Genomic DNA, 18430 nt, shown 5'->3' with positions numbered 1-18430 from the left:
TTTAAACAGTGACCATATAGCTTTTCTTTCCATAGCCATGTGTTAACTGAGCCACAGTAGCAGATGGAAAAGGAAGTTTGAGAAAATGGTTTCAATTAGACCCAGTCTGCTTGTCATTACAATCGGATTTGGTTTTCCTAGCAGTAGTGTGCTCATAGTATGGGAAGACTGGTGTCGTGTTTATAGGAGACAGACGGTATGACTACAGCGTAGGGAAGTCACTGAGTCTCTGTCTACACTGCTGCACGCTGCCAATAAGTAGCATGTGGTGGAATTAAACGGAAATCAAACATTTAAAATTTAGTTAGCGTTAAGTGTAATTTGAGCAGCATTGCTTTGTGTACCCATAGCTCCCATTCCAACTGTTCCATTTTCAGAGGGATGGTCTCTTTTTGGGAACCAAATCCCTCTGTCCTTGTTTCTTCCTTGTGTTCCCCTTTCAGGAATACAGATCTGTGCAAATACATGTATTTTAAATATTTCTTGTTAATATGAAAAATTACAGAGAGACCCATTGTTCCTGAGTTGACAGGGTTATTCTCCACAGCCCTATCAGTTGGTTGTGAGCAAACCTTTTTGTGAGTACTATTCAGCCTGCTACCTATTCCTGTGTACTCTCCCCCCCCCCCCCCCCTCTCTCTCTCTCTAAAATGAAAATTTGTAATAAATAAAATTATACATATGCAACTGCATAAATGAGAAAACAAAAAAAAAACAGAAAGCAGCCCTAATGAAGCCCTACTCTTAGTGGCCACTGTATCAAGTATGACATTGGATAACTTTAAACATTACCTAACGCAAACTTTTCACTTGAACTGTTTTTAACCACAACCTATCTCAGTTACTGTTCTCTACCTACCCAGAATTGAGTGACTAGCAATGTTGGCCATTAACATGCAACTTCAGTTTGGAAATGATGGTTAGGCAAGCATCTAATGACTAATTCACCCAAGATGTACCTCAATTAAAAAGCCTTGCATAGTGTAAAACCAAAAGCGTTTAATTTAGGGGCTCTCCTCCATTCGTAGGCCACTGGTGGGCTCACTTGTGTATGGAGATTACGGAATCCATACACAACAGCTTAGTAGTGCCCTACAAACAGGGAAGAGCCTGTTTAATAAGTTACCCTGAGCTGTTATGTATGGAATGGGAGTGTAATCGCTTTTTATAAATAAGAGGGGAAGATTTCTGCATTATTGGTGGATTGAGAGACATGTCACAGAGGTCAGGGACAACCCTTCAACTTTCCCAAAGTGCCAGTAGACCTAACAGAAGGTCCACGAGGACGGTGGGTTTGGTGGTGTCTTTCCTGTCCAGACATATATTATCATATGCTGCCTGTGAAGTTGTGGAAAGTGTATTTCTGAAGCTTGTGGAAGTTAAAAGGGACTTCAACTGGCTGTCATCAGTCTCACATATATCTTGAGACTTTATTGTGGACTTTATTGTGTAGCACTGCCTCTTCTAAAAAGACATAGACATAGATGTTTATACTCTACATGCCCATAGTGCAAAGCGTGAAGGACAACCACTCGATGGTAATGAATTTTTTTTTGCAGATTCTTTATTCATTCACTAGTTACAATTGTTTAAACCCACCATTTCTGATTCCTTAACACTTCTGTTTTGGATATATATTTTTTATTTTTTTATTAGCGATCAACATCATTCATCAAGTGTGTGCAATGGCCGTCTGAGCCCGCCCGCGCATGCGTATTAGCACAGAGCATTGTGTGCACTTGATCCAGGAAGAGGAGCTGCATGACTCTGATATGAAGGGCTGCTGCGCTCAACAACGGGGGGCCGCGATCAGCAATGAGGAACTTGCTACAACCGAGGGAAGCCTCATTAGGATCCTGAGGATTCCCTCTTTAAACAGTAAGTATCAAATTCTGAACCCGAGCTTCATCTCGGATTTGCTTCAAGCAGTTGCATGTGATGCTCCTTGGTATATTCGGCACTGTACCTAGTAACATAACTATTTCCCTCAGCGATAACTCATCTATCTAGCAACAACATTATGAAGAGATGTCTGTCAGAATTCCATTGAGAATTGTTAGCAGGTCGTTTTTAATGAAGTGAGCTGCTCTTCAGACGACAGATATTACTTAGAGCAGAACAGAAACACTCTAGGAAAAATAGTACGGTTGGAGAGACATTCAGCTACTAACTTATATGGGTTATATTTCTAATACTTCTAATTGATATTGTGTTTGACCTAGGATTAAAGCAAGGTCAAGTGGTGGCTTTTCTATTCTTAGCCCGCAGTGCTGTTGAGTGCCATGTTTCCATGCCCCCTTTTTTTTTACAATCAGCAGTGAAGTAGATCTTGAGGGATGTGTAGCTATTCTTCTAAGTGCCCTCATATTTGTTTAGTGTAGAGAATTGCCCATTATAAGTCTTCAGAGCACAATACCCCAGACATCATTAACTATATTATTCTCAAAAACCAGAAGAGCTGTGTTTCTATAAGTGAGTTAGCAAAACACGCTAGCTATTAATGGATGCTATTAGCGAGTCTGGGGATTGCCTTTCAGCTCTGAACCCAGCAATGTAACCTATATGGAGATAGAGCAGACAAGGGGGAAGAGTGAGTTTGAGAAATTGTGTTGCATTGTTTATGTGTACGGAGGGGTGACGAGAATAAAGTAAAATGTATCAAATCATTACTGTGAGCAACATATGACTAATAGGTAAATCCCCTTCTCAAAGCAATCTGGACATAGATGACTTTATACATGACTTTATGTATTTTAAAGAGAAAGTGTAGTGAAAATAACATAATGAATAAAATAGCTTATTATTTACAATATTCATTTATAGATTATTTCGTCAGTGTTTGCCCATTGTAAAATCTTTCCTCTCCCCGATTTACATTCTGACATTTATCATTGGTGGTGACTTCTTTAGTCCTTTCAGGTGATCTGTACGGAATGTTCATTTACTGAGATTTCTATTCCCAGAAGGAGATATTGCTTGTTTGGCAGTTGGAAAAAGCCGTTATTTCCCACTATGAAATGAGGTTCACAGACAGCAAACTTTCAGGACCATGGTCATGACATCACACTGTGGGAGGGGTTTCACCACAATATCAGCCACACAGACCACCCTGATGATCTGTTCGAGAAAAGGTTAAGATTTATCAGGGGAAAGGGGGTTTTAGCTACTGACTGGGATGAAGTTCAATCTTTGGTTAAAGTTTTGGCACCCTACCCTTGGTCCTTCACAAACCTAAAAACCCCCATCAAACTTTCCCCCTTAAATGTACTGCCTGTCCCCGCTGTCACTTCTCCCTTACTTCCCCTGCCCTGTGTAGGTAGCCACAGGTGTCCCTTAATATCTCTCGCTACCTAAGTATTATTATTATTATTATTTAGTATTTATATAGCGCCGACATTTTACGCAGCACTGTACAAAGAATAGTCTTGTCACTAACTGTCCCTCAGAGGGGCTCACAATCTAATTCCTACCATAGTCATATGTCTATGTATGTATCATGTAGTGTATTTACGGTAGTCTAGGGCCAATTTTAGGGGGAAACCAATGAACTTATCTGTATGTTTTGGGGATATGGGAAGAAACCAGAGTGCTTGGAGGAAACCCACACAGACATGGGGAGACCATACAAACTCCTTGCAGATGTTAACCTGGTCGGGTTTCAAGCCGGGGACCCTGTGCTGCAAAGCGAGAGCACTAACCAGTACACTACCGTGCTGTCCAAGTACCCCCACCCTGAATAGCTAGTGGTGCCTCCGCCTGAAAGGAGATCTTATCAGTAGAATGCCGAGTGCTGAGTGAGTAACCTCTCATTTATGCTCCACTTGAGACTTTGCATAGGGAAGGAGGGAGGCACTTAAGGAGTGGAGTGAGCCACCTTTCCAATATCAGGCGACTGTAGGCAGGAGCCTACAGTGCCTTATGGTAAATCTGGCCCTTGTTATATCTATGCATTCTTAGAGAAATATTTCTAAGCTCTTTCATTTACATTTTCTCTGTCTGTTAAGTCAAGTAGTTGGTTTCAGTCCTAGCTGTCTTCCACTGCCTATTTGAGATTTTACACAGTTGAGACTGCTTGAAGGGACTGAGCTGGAAGATGAGTATTTTGTTTATTTTCTGTTACATGTATAGTAATATATATAAACACCAATGGTTTGGAGGTCACATTGCCTAATAAGACTAATTACCTTATGTTGCTTATTTGGGAAGGGGGAAGGGGGGGTTGTCACTGCCCTATGATTTTACCTTAGGGGACATACTTCCAAATAATATCTTTTGGGGAGAAACTTTACCTAATGATATAATTTGGGGAAGTACATGGTGCCAAATTTTTATTTGGAGAATGCCTGCTGGCTAATTATGTTATTCGGGGAGACCACAACATGCCTAATTAGGTTATTTGGGGATACATACTGCATATTTTTTATTTGAATGCTAAACACTGCCTATTTTTATTTGGGAGTATATGATGCCCAATTACGTCGTTTGTGTGGGCATTCTGCCAACTTAATTGTTGGGGGGCACTCTGTCTAATTATGCTATTTGGCAGAACACCACACAGTCTAATTTTGTTGTCTGGGGACATGCTGCCTAAAGCCGCATCTACACGAGTAGATGCGGCCGCGATGCTCCTTATCAATCGAGCCGCTGATGCGGCTCGATTGATAAGATCCAACAGGACAGATCTCCGCACCGCCGATTCGCTGCTTGCTCCCCGCGAGGGGACAATGGCAGGGAATCGAGTGGAAGATAAGCAGCGCCGGCGGGAACGAGCGGGCACGAGCGAGGAATTGAATGCAGCGCACGCGCGGCGAGCGGGGATGCGGCGGGCACGCGGAAGAGGCGATCCTAATTGAGCCGCCAGATCGCTGCAATCTCTCATAGTGTAGACGGGGCTAAATACTGCCTGCTTTTTTGTAATGATTTAAGACTCTGAAAGTGGTTGTTGTGAAAAACAGTGCATACACGGTCCATTTTATAACATCTCATGTTTTTTCTACAGTAGTTAAGGCCTAGTTTTCCTTCTATTCTTCAAGGAGAAGGATCTTCAGCTAAAGTTTTTCTCAGGGAACGTTGGAGGCGCCACTGTTTTCTAGTTACACCCCCAGGGTCGGACTGGGCCACAGTAGTACAGTTTTTTCCCTCTGTGGGCCCCGCCTCCAGGTCTCTGGTGCCCCCCCCCCCTCCTTGTCTGACAGAGCTCCAATTGCTGCCTGCAGCACAAAAATTCTCTTCTCAGTGCTGTAATCACTCATGCTGAGAGCAGTGGCATAGCTAATGAGCTGTAGGCCTCGATGCAAATTTTACAATGGGGCCCCCCAAGCACTCTCCAAATAACAATTGATATGACGCACCAAAACCTGCCAATGGCAACTACAGTGTCAGAGGTGCAAGAAGGGGATGGGAAATAGACAAAGACAAGACAAGACAAATAACATTTATATTGCGCTTTTCTCCTTGCGGACTCAAAGCGCCAGAGCAGAGCAGCAGCCACTAGGGCGCGCTCTATTGGCAGTAGCAGTGTAAGGGAGACTTGCCAAAGGTCTCCTACTGAATTAGTGCTGGCTTACTAAACAGGCAGAGCCGAGATTCGAACCCTGGTCTCCTGTGTCAGAGGAAGAGCCCTTAACCATTACACCATCAGCCAAATAGCTTGTTAATGATTACCACTGTTCAAAGTATCTATAGAAGTGATTATTATGAGCACAGGACCAATAGAGAGGTAATACTGTAGTTGAGGGAGGGCCCTTCGGGGACCCTCTGGTCCAAGGGCCCCGATGCGGCCGCAACCTCTGCGGTCGCAACCTCTGCAAAGTAGGACATTACTTTATATTGAAGGAGTGGACTCTATGCAAAACTTTGCTGGGCAGAAGTGTCTCTGAATTACAACGCTGCTAAGATCATGTACATTTTGCCCTGTCCATAATACATCATGACCACGCCCACCTTCCGGTGCATGGTCACGCCCTTTTTTCACCACAATCATGGGATGTGTGGGCCCCAGGTTGAAAATTCTTTGGTGGGCCCCCAGTGTCCCAGTCCGACCCTGTACACCCCTGTTATGTTAACATACATTATTTCATCATGCCGTGACCATGCACGTTGTTTGTGGTGCCCATCACATGATACATACTTCATCTTCTAGGACCCCAACAATGTTCCTGAATGAGTGTGAGTATTCATGAAACCAGGTTGAAGTGATTATTTTCTGACAAATGTGATTGGCCCAATTCCAAGCTGTATAGAATGTGCAGGCAATATGCCCGCTAGCTGAAATTCTGTTCTATAACACTTCCACATTAATTAATTGGGTGGGAGTGGCTGCCAACTGACAGCTGCACAGTCCTATACTGTATTGAGTAGTACAAAGTTAGTAGTGGCAGTGGCATTATTAATATGAGATCAGATTCCTACTGGGGCCCAAAATATGGGCACCAAATGAAGGCTGCACAGTGCACCTTGTACTCTAAAACCCAGTGTCGCTGAGGAGCTATGGACCCCAGGTTTTCATCAGTCTCCCTCAAGCACTCTACACATAGCAGTTGATATGGAGCACCAAAACCTGCCAAGGACAGTCTCAGTTTCAGAAAGGTGCACAAAGGACTGTAAAAGTTTCTTAATGATTACCACTATTCGGAGCTGATATAGAAGTGATAGTTACCAGCATAACAGCAATGAATTTATGGATCCCTCTAGTCTCGGCGGGGGCCCCAGTGCAGTCACAACCTCTGCATTACCTATTGCTATGCCACAGCTAACGCTAGCCCATCTAGATTCCGTTCAAAAGTCCCCAATTTCTCAAATTGACATTACTTGCGAAGCTAGTTTAAAAGGAAGGTCCAAGCAAAATAAAAAAATGTGTTTCACTTACCTGGGGCTTCTACCAGCCCCATGCAGCCATCCTGTGCCCTCGTAGTGACTCACTGCTGCTCCAGTCCCCCGCTGGAAGCTTGCCGACCTTGGAGGTCGGCGGGCCGCATAACGTACATTTTTACGCATTCCCGCTAGTGCAGGAACATTAACACATACATTTTTACGCATTACTGGTTCAAGGCGTAAAAATTTACGCATTGAACCGGTAACGCATAAAAATGTATGTGCTAATGTTCCTGCACCAGCGGGAATGCATAAAAATGTACGTAATGCGGCCCGCCGACCTCCGTGGTCGGCAAGCTGCCAGCGGGGGACTGGTGCAGCAGTGGGTGACTACGAGGGCACAGGATGGCTGCATGGGGCTGGTAGAAGCTCCAGGTAAGTGAAACTCATTTTTTTATTTTGCTTGAACCTTCCCTTTAAGGGAAAAATATTTTATGGGACTCACACAGTTAACATCAGTTCCCTTGCCTCCCCTTGTTGACCTTGACAGCCTGGGGGTCCATCTTGTAAGGATCAGAAAACAAGTGTGGCGATTATGATCTTTAGATTGATAACAAAGCATAGCTATATACAGTATATAGTATAGCCATGAAAACACCTGATCAGAAGGATGGACCCCTGTATCTGAGGGAGGAAGGTCAGTAGTTGGTGCCCCCCACAACTCTGGGCCATCCTGGTGGTGCAGGGCCTTCTCCCCTATAGTTATGTCACTGTTCACATTGGTAAATGTTTGAACTGTTTAATGCTAGTTAAAACAATTTTGTCTTTACAGAGAAAAATAAAAAGGGCTTAAAGGGAACCTGGAGTGAGTTTAAAAAAAAGTTAGGTATTTATCTAAGTAGTGGGAAGCCTCTGGATAGTTCAGAGGCATCCCGGATCCTCCTACAGTCCACCGTTCCTGTCCAGGGTCCCTCTATACCTATTCAACAAAAGCTTGGAAATAGATTTCTTCTGGATAAGAAGACACATGCCCAGTAGAATGCAGCCCCCAGTATAATGCCCAGTAGAATGGAGCACCCAGTATAATGCCCAGTAGAATGGAGCCCCCCGTATAATGCCCAGTAGAATGCAGCCCCCAGTATAACGCCCAGTAGAATGGAGCACCCAGTATAATTCCAAGTAGAACGGAGCACCCAGTATAATGCCCAGTAGAATGGAGCCCCCAGTATAATGCCCAGTAGAATGGAATACCCAGTATAATGCCCAGTAGAATGGAGCCCCCCGTATAATGCTTAGTAGAATGCAGCCCCCAGTATAATGCCCAGTAGAATGGAGCACCCTGTATAATGCCCAGTAGAATGGAGCACCCAGTATAATGCCCAGTAGAAAAAGCTGTGCATGAGTTTTTGTTCTGCGGGGCATGTACCAAACTTTCTCATGTCTGTCCAGTCCAGATGACCATGTCCATGGTTGCGAGTAAGACAAGATGAAGAGGGACCCAGACTGGAATGGTGGGTCAGGATTTGCTAGCATTTTGGCATGAGGATATATGCCATGCCTTCTCACTAGGGATTGTCGTAAATGGAGATTTCCTATTCCAAGGAAGTTCTGTTATCTGATTTCGGAGAAGTATTTTTTGGGGTAATTTTTTGCATTCTCTGATCGGCCAAATACTTCCACGTTGACTCTGCATTCTATGACTGGTCCAATGCTTCTGGGAACTGTGACTGGGCTAAAATTACAGAGTTCCTAAAATCCTAAAATTACCTAAAATTCTGTTTTCCGATTGGAAATTTTGATTGCATGACAAAATATCCATGTAACCCTGTAGCCAGTTCCCAAGTGTATTCAGGAAGCCAGCATTAGATGTTCAGCAAGAAAGTCATGTAGATTCTTTTCTCACATGAATGATGCATGTAGGGTCATGATAGCGCCGGAATAAAGCTCCTTGTTTGTCATTATTATGTAATTTGCAGAATAATTGCTGCAGCACCTCACTTGAAAATATACATAGTAATGTTTGACACTTTTGCAAGGATTCTTGTCCCATAATGCCTTGCATCACTGACTCTCAATGCAATAAAGAGGGATTGGTTCTCTCTCTGACTGGAAGAGACAACTGCAGTCCTTTCAATGCACACATAACCTGGCATGGCGTTCACACAACCAATACGTGCAATTGCACCAATCTTCTTGATTTATCCCAAATGAGGAAGGAGGATGGAAAAATTCAGTATATAAACCTTTCTTGCTAGGACTCTGCAGTACCATAACCTAGGGGCGTAACTAGAGGGGAGCAGGGAAGCCCAGATTGCAGGGAAGCCCAGAGCTGTGAGGTCCTCAAAGACTAACCTTCCCTTCCTCCGATACAGGGGACTATACTTCAGCTCAGGTGTTTTTGTGGCTACACTTGTTATGGGCGAGAGGATCATGATGGCCACGCTTGTTTTATGACCCTCGTGAGATGGGCCACAAGGCCGTGAAGGGCACCAAGGGGAGTGAACATTGGGGGGACCCCATCAAAATTTTGCCATGAACTGTAGTCACGCCACTGCAGTCACCAGACCTTTTAACGCGATCCTCGTGGCATTATAATTTACATAAATTGGAACATTAGAAACTCACAAATAAGCCTCGCTTCCTACAGCTATGGCAGAACCAAATGTTTCCATGTGTTTTATGCAGCTGGTTTTATATATGAGTCGTCCGCTTGCCGCTGAGGAAAAATCAAACTACTCCCCTCTCTAATCTGCATCGCATTTCACCATGCCACCTGCTTATCAGCTTCAATTAATTTCAAGCACATATTGCAGCCTCCCCTTGATTGTTGTGTGTAGAACCCCCACTGTGAGGACGTAGATTTGATTTTTTTGATATATATGTAAGTGAAGGTGGAACGGAGAATGTTCAGTGTTCCTCTGATGTGGAAAAAGGGACCACACAGCTAGCCTGGCAGGACAAATATATTTTCACATTTTTACTGCAAAAAAAGAAAGGAAAAAAGAAAAACGAAGAATTTCAAAATGTAATCAAAGGAATTGCTGAGTAATTTGAGGCCGAGGGTTTCATCAAGCCGTAATTAGGAGAAGTACAGTCCATTAGTAGTACAGTTCCCATTCAACTTTAACTTCTGGTCTGTTATGGCGTTCATTATATAAACGAAAGCAGTGTGATGATCAATCACCCCTCGCAGTGTAAAAAGTACCTTAATATTTCTTGTGGCTCAGGAAGAAATATGGGGAGGATTTAGAATGTATCTGTAGCCTCTCCCATGTTTTGAGGATAAGCATTTTACATACGGAATTTACATTATTTTTTAACCATTTCCAACCTAGAGAGAGTAGAGGTTTAGATGTAGATGGGAACAGTGGCGGCGCCAGGGGGGTGCTTGGGGGTGCTCAAGCACCCCCTAAATTTGTCCAAGCAACCCCTGGCGTGAACTGACTTCAGCATCTTAGAGACGGCGAGTCAGTTCACAGCAGCAGCCTGGAGCAGCAGGCAGGGCTACCGTAAGATGGCCGCCCGAAGCCCTGCTCTGCAGACTTGGAGTCTGCAGTGCAGGGCTTCGGGCGGCGATTTTCCCGTAGCCCTGTTCGCCGTGTAATGCAGGCTGCTGCAGGAAGGAAGAGGATCGTGGGAGCTGAGCTGCGCGCCACAAGGAGGTCGGAAGAGGAGGAGGTCGGAACAGGAGGTCTTCTGACTAGGTGAGTAAATGGGTTTTTCTTTTCTTTTTCAGGTGGTGCTGCTGATTGTGGTCAGATCTGATAAGGATTGTGCATATTGGGGTCAGATCTGATAAGGATTGTGCATATTGGGGTCATATCTGATAACGGTTGTGCATATTGGGGTCATATCTGATAACGGTTGTGCATATTGGGGTCATATTTGATAATGTTTGTGCATATTGGGGTCATATCTGATAACGGTTGTGCATATTGGGGTCATATCTAATAACGGTTGTGCATATTGGGGTCATATCTGATAACGATTGTGCATATTGGGGTCATATCTGATAACGGTTGTGCATATTGGGGTCATATCTGATAACGATTGTGCATATTGGGGTTATATCTGATAACGATTGTGCATATTGGGGTCATATCTGATAACTATTGTGCATATTGGGGTCATTGAACGTGTTTTTTGTTCAAATCTGCTCACATTACGTGTATTTTCTTGAGAAAACCTGCACAATTATGTGAATTTTCTGGGGAAAGGGTCACCAAAACTTGGGCCCTCTGTCTTTGCGTTGCACTTTTAAAGGGAACCCGAGGTGAGAATAATATTGAGGCTGCCATATTTATCTCCTTTTAAGTAATACCAGCTGCCTGGCTGCCGTGTTGGTTCTCTGCCTCTAATTCTTTCAACCATAGACCCTGAACAAGCATGCAGCAGGTCAAGGGATTCTGACAATATTGTCAGAACTGACAAGGTTAGCTGCATGCTTGCTTCTGGTGTAATTCAGTTCACTACTGCAGCCAATAGATCAGCAGGGCTGCCAGGCAACTAGAATTGTTTAAAAGGAAATAAATATGGCAGCCACCATATCACTCTCACCCTGGGTTCACTTTAAATTACAGTTAGCCCCGCCCTCATCCGGTCATGGCCACGCCCATTTTTCCACCGCGGCGCGCAAAGCCACACCTGTTTTTTGCCGCGGGTCGTCAGCTCCCCCGGAAATTGGTCCAGCACCTGCATAGCACCCCCTAAAAAAAATTCCTGGAGCCGCCACTGGATGGGAATCATATATTGGGGGGAACTAATAAAAGAGGAGGAGTCAGGGACATAGCAATCATTTTATGGGTCTCCATGTAAAGATATTATCCGCTCCCCCCTCTCCCACCACATGCCCAGCCACACACACACTCTGCTCCCCTGCAGAACAAGCACAGCCAAGCTGTGGAACATTTACCTGCTTTAGCGCTGTACTGGGTTTCCTCTTCTTTCCGATCGATATGCATTCCATGCTGCCATTCTCCTCCTCTCCATGCGTGCCATGTGACTGAGAGCCAACGGTATGCTAGCATAGAATGTGCAGCTGCCAGGAAGAGCAGGAATCCCAACCCAGTACCCTGCAGATGACAGAGGAGGTGCGGGGTGGCGGTGTGTGTGTGTGTTGGGGGGGGGGTCATCACAAAGCTTATGCTCTTTATCTAATGCAAACGCTATACTTCAATACAGTCCCATTTGGAAGTCTCATTGTGACTTCTTCAGTAGACCTTCAGAGATATTGGGTACATTTTAGGCTGGGTTTTGGGGGTGAGTGCTCATATTCTGCTAATATTCTTTTTTAAATGTGTATTTTTAACGTCTAGATAACCAAGTTGATATCTTCTAAGTACCGTATTTCGCGCCGTATAAGACGCTCCGGAATATAAGACGCACCCAGGTTTAGAGGGCAAAAACCAGAGAAAAAAAATATATATACTAAACCTGGTGTGTCCATATTCCAGGAGAGTCTTGTACATGTTACCCCTCAAATGTTGTCCTCCTGTGTCCCATTGTCTCCCCATGTGTCCTCTGTGTCCCCAATACCTGCCCCATGTGTCCTCTGTGTCCCCCATACCTGCCCCATGTGTCACCCATGCCTGCCCTATGTGTCCCCCATGCATGCCCTATGTGTCCTCTGTGTCCCCCATACCTGCCCCATGTGTCACCCATGCATACCCCATATGTCATCTGTGTGTTCCTCATACATGCTCCATGTGCCCTGTGTCACCCATGCCTGCCCTATATGCTTGCCCTATGTGTTGTCTGTGTCCCCCATACCTGTCCCATGTGTCCTCTGTGGCAACCATGCATGTCCCATGTGTCCTTTGTGTCCCTCATGCCTCATGTGTCCCTCATGCCTGCCCCATGTGCCTGTGTCCCCCATGTGTCCTCTGTGTCCCCCATGTGTCCTCTGTGTCACCCATGTGTCCTCTGTGTCACCCATGCCTGCCGTGTCCTCTGTGTCCCTCATGCCTGCCCCATGTGCCTGTGTCCCCCTCGTGTGTGTAAGTTGTGGCTGCAGACGACGTATGCCTCTGCCCTCTCCCTGTTATGTGTCCAGCGTGTGTAACATGCCCCCTCCCGCTGTGTTCCTTATCTCTGCGTGAGTGTCTAATATGCCCGCTCCCCCGCCTGCCTTATCTTCATCCCCCATGTGGTTGCTGGCCCCCCCCGGGTGTTAATCTGCAGCGGCTTACCTCACCGCCATGCCCGCAAGGATTGGAGACCTCCTTCCCAGCCGCGCATCTCGCTCTAGTGATCGGCATGTGGTGATTGCGTCATTATCACATGCCGATCACTAGAGCGAGATGCGCGGCTGGGAAGGAGGTCTCCAATCCTCGCGGGTATGGCGGAGAGGTAAGCCGCTGCAGATTAACACCCGGGGGGGCCAGCCAAGACATGGGGGAGGAAGATAAGGCAGGCGGGAGCGGGCATATTAGACACTCACGCAGAGATAAGGAACACAGCGGGAGGGGGCATGTTACACACGCCGGACACATTACAAGCATGGGGAGCGGGCAGAGGCATACGTCGTCTGCAGCCACAACTTACATACACAGACAGGGAATTCCCGACGTGGCGGCGGGTCGCAGTCCGTATCGGCGGGCGTTTCTAAGTCGGGAATTCCCTGCCTTTGCCGTATAAGACGCAGGGACTTTTTTCCCCTATTTTTTGGGGAGAAAAAGTGCGTCTTATACGGCGAAAAATACGGTAATTGTGTTAAGCAGATCTCACTAATATTATAAAGCGAAAGTTTGGATGATTGGATATTTGTTACACCATCACGCAACAATGGCTGAACAGATTTGAATCAAATTTGGCACACACAGTACATTACCTGGAATAACATATAGGATACGTTTTATTCCCATAACCAAAAAGTAGGCGGAGACAAATACAAACATCACTGGGAAAATGTAAACTGCAGCCATTCTTACACTGTTCATGGCAGGGTTCTCAAACTTTGCACAGTTGGTTACTGGGTGACTGGAATTAATATTTGAAAAGTGGGTGGAGCCTACAAAAGCCAATCAAAATTCACCTATGGATTTTTAAGGGGAATATTTAATAGCTGCCATTCTTGCACAGTTAATGGCACAAAGCTCAAATCTGGTACAGTTGGTCATTGGGTGACTGGGGTATAAATTCAGAAAAGGGGGTGGAGCCACAGCCAATCAGATTTGTTTCATTTCAATGCAAATTACCAATGCCAAAGACCACAAAGCTCACAAACTAGGTAATTGAGTAATTGTGTGTGTTAGAAAAAGTAGGCGGAGCCAACACCAGCCAAATACATACCCAGGCAACGCTGGGCTATCAGCTAGTATTTGATAAATATGCACATTTACGCTGCAAATGGAAGTATGAGGGTGGGGTCTGGAGCAAAGCCAGGAGCTATTGATCAAATAACACATCTGCCCTTGATTTATAGGCAGCTCCTAGCTTTGTTTGAGGATTCTTACTTCCTTTTCCTGAATTGTGCATGTTTGTCAAATTTTTTGTTCGGCACTAATGGATACTTTTTATGTATTTGTTTTAAATTGGATTTGAGCATTGTAGCTGTATTTTATTTACTGTATCAGTGTTTACGCCTGTGTACAGCTGAATTCATAGTTTTTCTGCCCCTAGGCCAACTTTCTATTGGCTCCCATCCATGTGCAGCAACCCCCTCCCCCATATCCTTGTGCAGCCCCCTCCTCCGTGTCTAACCTTCATATATAGCAGCCCCTTCAGTTTGAGGCAGGGCTTCTCAGAGCCTGGCGCAGGCCGCGTAGCGCCTGAATTGGGCACTGCTATAGCACTAATGCTTCAAATTACTTCTCGCTCCACAGAGGGTGAAACGAACATTGTGGAAGGAGTAAGTATACAGGTCATGACTTTATTTAATTATATTGTCTCCAGGACACCTTCTTTAATAATTAGTATTCTAGAAATGGGCTTAGAAGAAATTATTATTATTATTCATTTTTTATATATAAAGTGCTAACATTTTCCGTAGTGATGTACAATGTACAAAAACATACCATAATGGTGAGCATAGATACATGAGCAGTTCAACATACCATACAATCAGGAAAACTAGTGATACAAGTACAGATACATACAATTGATGTGTATTTTGAAAAACATCATCAAGACTGATGGATGTTCATTTGATAATATGCACAAGGGAGAGGTCCCTGCCCTTGCAAGCTTACAATCTAGAGGGTAGTGGGGTGGAGACACTGGGGACAAAGACAAAGTGGTTAGCAGATGAGGCAGTGAGCTTTCAATTATAGCTATAGCAAGTTATGGCCACTTGCACACTACATGCGATTCCGATTTGCATTTTTTTTATCGATTTTAACATGCAATTCCAATTAGCGATTTTTAATCGTAACTGCATGCTGCATTGTTTCAGCATTTTGCTTTTGATAGCATCCAGGGAAAATCGGAATCGAAAATTGGAATAGCAAATCAGATTTGCAGTGTGCAGGGGGCCTATAAGTGGCTGGATAGTGTAATGGTTAAGGGCTCTGCCTCTGACACAGGAGACCAGGGTTCGAATCTCGGCTGTGCCTGTTCAGTAAGCCAGCACCTATTAGGCAAGTCTCCCCAACACTGCTACTGCCTGTAGTGGCTGCAGCTCTGGCGCTTTGAGTCCTCCAGGAGAAAAGCATGATATAAATGTTATTTGTCTTGTCTTGTCTATAAGCTTGTTTAAACAGGCATGTCTTAAGGGTATGTTTGAAAATGTCCAGGCTTGAAGCAAGATGGACAGGCTGTCGAGTGTCGAAGAGAGTTCCAAAGGAGAGGTGGCACTCGTGAGAAGTCCTGACCTGGATGCAAGAGTGAGAGGAGCTGACCAAGCTGGATGACAAGAGGGTCACTTGGGAGGAGTGAAGGTTCCCAGGAGGGATGATATCACAGAGCAAGTTCTATTTTCATCAGTACCGGCATTTACGGTATTCACCGTGGAGTGATAGATATGCTACTTTTAAAAATATATATTTATATATCTTTGTTGTGGACCTGTAGAAATAAAACAGTGTTTCAGTGAAACTGAAATAGTCCACATTTTTCCTGGATTTTCTTTTTGTGGATGCTGTTAGCTTTTGTTGCTGTATCTCTTTTGCATATTGTCTTTTTCTATTTTTGAGCCATCAAAGGTCTTAATCACAGTTTACTTTCTATCCGTCCACAAGACTCTCAGTTTGACACAAACCTTCTGCGTGCTTTTTTTTTCCTTTTTGACAAGTTTTGACTAATCTTCATAGTAGACATAATACATCGTGGACAGGCCAGTTTTCTTTTTTTAGGCACCCACTTATTACTCAGACTGTGGTTAGGACTACAAAATCCATTTGGAAAACTTGCTTGACACATGGAGTCATGCCCTTAAGCTACAGACTTAAAGAATGTCAGACTTGCAAGAAATCTGGTGGGATTAGCGAAGGGTGAATCTGCTCAGCCATTGTTTTGGGGGAAATGCTGTAAGATGTGAAGATCCGTACAATGCATTATATGTCATACAACAAGGACTTCCTGTTTTTCACAGGAAAGTAGTTTAAACAGGAAGACTGTGGCTGCTATTTGATGTGGTCCAAATGACAAGAGACCTGCAACATCCACTTCTCAGTGTCTGACCATCAATCTAGCACAGGAATGCCTTATTTACGCCCTTCTGGCTACTTACAAAAAAAATGAAAAACAAGTCACACTCAAACCTTTCTCAGCATTTGTATGGCATGCAAACAATCATCAGTGATCCTCAGAGTTGATGCAAAATCAGTACTAGGTACTAGTCAATGAGGTGCTAGTAATTCTTAATTTCTTAATTTTATGGGTCCATTTTCAAGTTGTATAAAATTTGCATCAACTTGGAATTATTAGTATCTGCTTGATTATGCCAATTCAATACAACTGACATTTGTTTGAAAGAAAACCACCAGGGTTGGATTTCTGGAAAGCCCACAAAGGCCCAGGCCTAGGGCGGCTGCAGCCCAGGGGATGACCTGGACATACAAGAAAGACTGCTATATATGAAAGAGGAGGCCGAAAATGGGGAGCAACACATGGAAAAGGGAACTGCTGCCCAAGGGAGCTGTTCATGAAAGAAAGGAACTGCTGTATATGAACGATACACATTGAATAGGGGGTTGCACATGGCATGGGAGGAACGCTACTGCACAAGAAAGGGGAGATATAACATAGTTGGCCTACTAGGGGAGTGATCTGCAAACTTGGCTCTCCAGCTGGAACTACAAGTCACACAATGCATTTGCCTTTATAAATCATGACTGCGGCTGTCAGACTTCTGCAATGCATTATGAGACTTGTAGTTCCTTAAAGAGAGTCTGAAGCGAGAATAAATCTCGCTTCAGACCTCATAAATAGCAGGGGCATGTGTGCCCCTGCTAAACCGCCGCTATCCCGCGGCTTAACGGGGGTCCCTGATCCCCCAAATCCCCTCGGTGCAGCGGGGGAGCGCTTTCTTTGTACGGGCAGGGCTAACCGCCGCAGCCCTGCCCCACGCGCGTCTGTCAGCGCGTATCTCCGCCTCTCCCCCACCCCTCTTAGTCTTCCTTCACTGAGAGGGGCGGGGAGAGGCGCCGATGTGCCGCTGATAGACGCGACTGGAGGCAGGGCTGCAGCGGTTAGCCCTGCCTCCAGGAGCGACCAAGTCTGCGACCAAGTGTTGCAGTGGGTGGTTTGGGGGTGAAGGGACCCCCGTTTAGCGGCGCGATAGCGGCGGTTTAGCAGGGGCACACGTGCCCCTGCTAACTTTGAGCTCTGAAGCGAGATTTATTCTCGCTTCAGAGTCTCTTTAACAGCTGGAGAGCCAAGTTTGCAGATCAGAGGCCTAGGGGCACAGAAAGTATAAATCCGTCCTTGCAAACAACTTAGTTTGGATTGCCTTTTCATTTTCTTGTGGAGCATCACATTTTTACATTTCAATGTTGCTCTCTTTCTCATATAGACCTTGATTCGCCTAGCATAGATAAAAACCGATACTAACGCCAACAAAGTACCATGCATCGCACAATTATTGTGACCCATGATACATGGGTAATGCACATTGGCCCAGTATGCAATTCACTGTTTCTCCTGAGTTTACTTTTTTATCTTCTGTTTCAAATAACTTTTCAGCTCTCTGTAATTGTAAAAGTACCAAAAAGTAGGTGAAAAAGTACTATGAAAAAGGATTCAGAGTGTTTTCTTGCTTGCTGGTGGTGTAAAAGGTGTGTGATCGATAAGATGTGAAAATATCACCTAGGAGAAAAAAGTGAATTGGATTGGGCCTATTATGTTACTAGTGTAAAGCACGTTACCATTGCAACACTTGCATTACCTATGCACACAAACCTCTTCTCTCTTACACTGCTTTCCGTCCCTCTTCTCTCTCTCTCTGGGCTGATCCAGTTCACCTTTTCTTCTACGTTTTCTCGTAGGAGATAATTTTCACCTTCTGTTTAAAATAAATTTTGCACTCTGCAATTGATAAAGTATCAAAAAGTAGGTTACAAAATTAGTGTATACATTGATCTGAATATTTTCTTGTTTGCTGATGGGTTAAAAGGCATTTTATGGATCAGATGTGAGATGTCACCCAGGAGAAAATTTAGGAGAAAAAATGTACTGTATT

The sequence above is a fragment of the Hyperolius riggenbachi genome, chromosome 2 (genome assembly GCF_040937935.1).
Source record: "Hyperolius riggenbachi isolate aHypRig1 chromosome 2, aHypRig1.pri, whole genome shotgun sequence".
NCBI classification, from domain to species: domain Eukaryota; kingdom Metazoa; phylum Chordata; class Amphibia; order Anura; family Hyperoliidae; genus Hyperolius; species Hyperolius riggenbachi.
The sequence above is the reverse complement of the archived record's forward strand: the minus strand, read 5'-3'. Positions refer to the sequence as shown.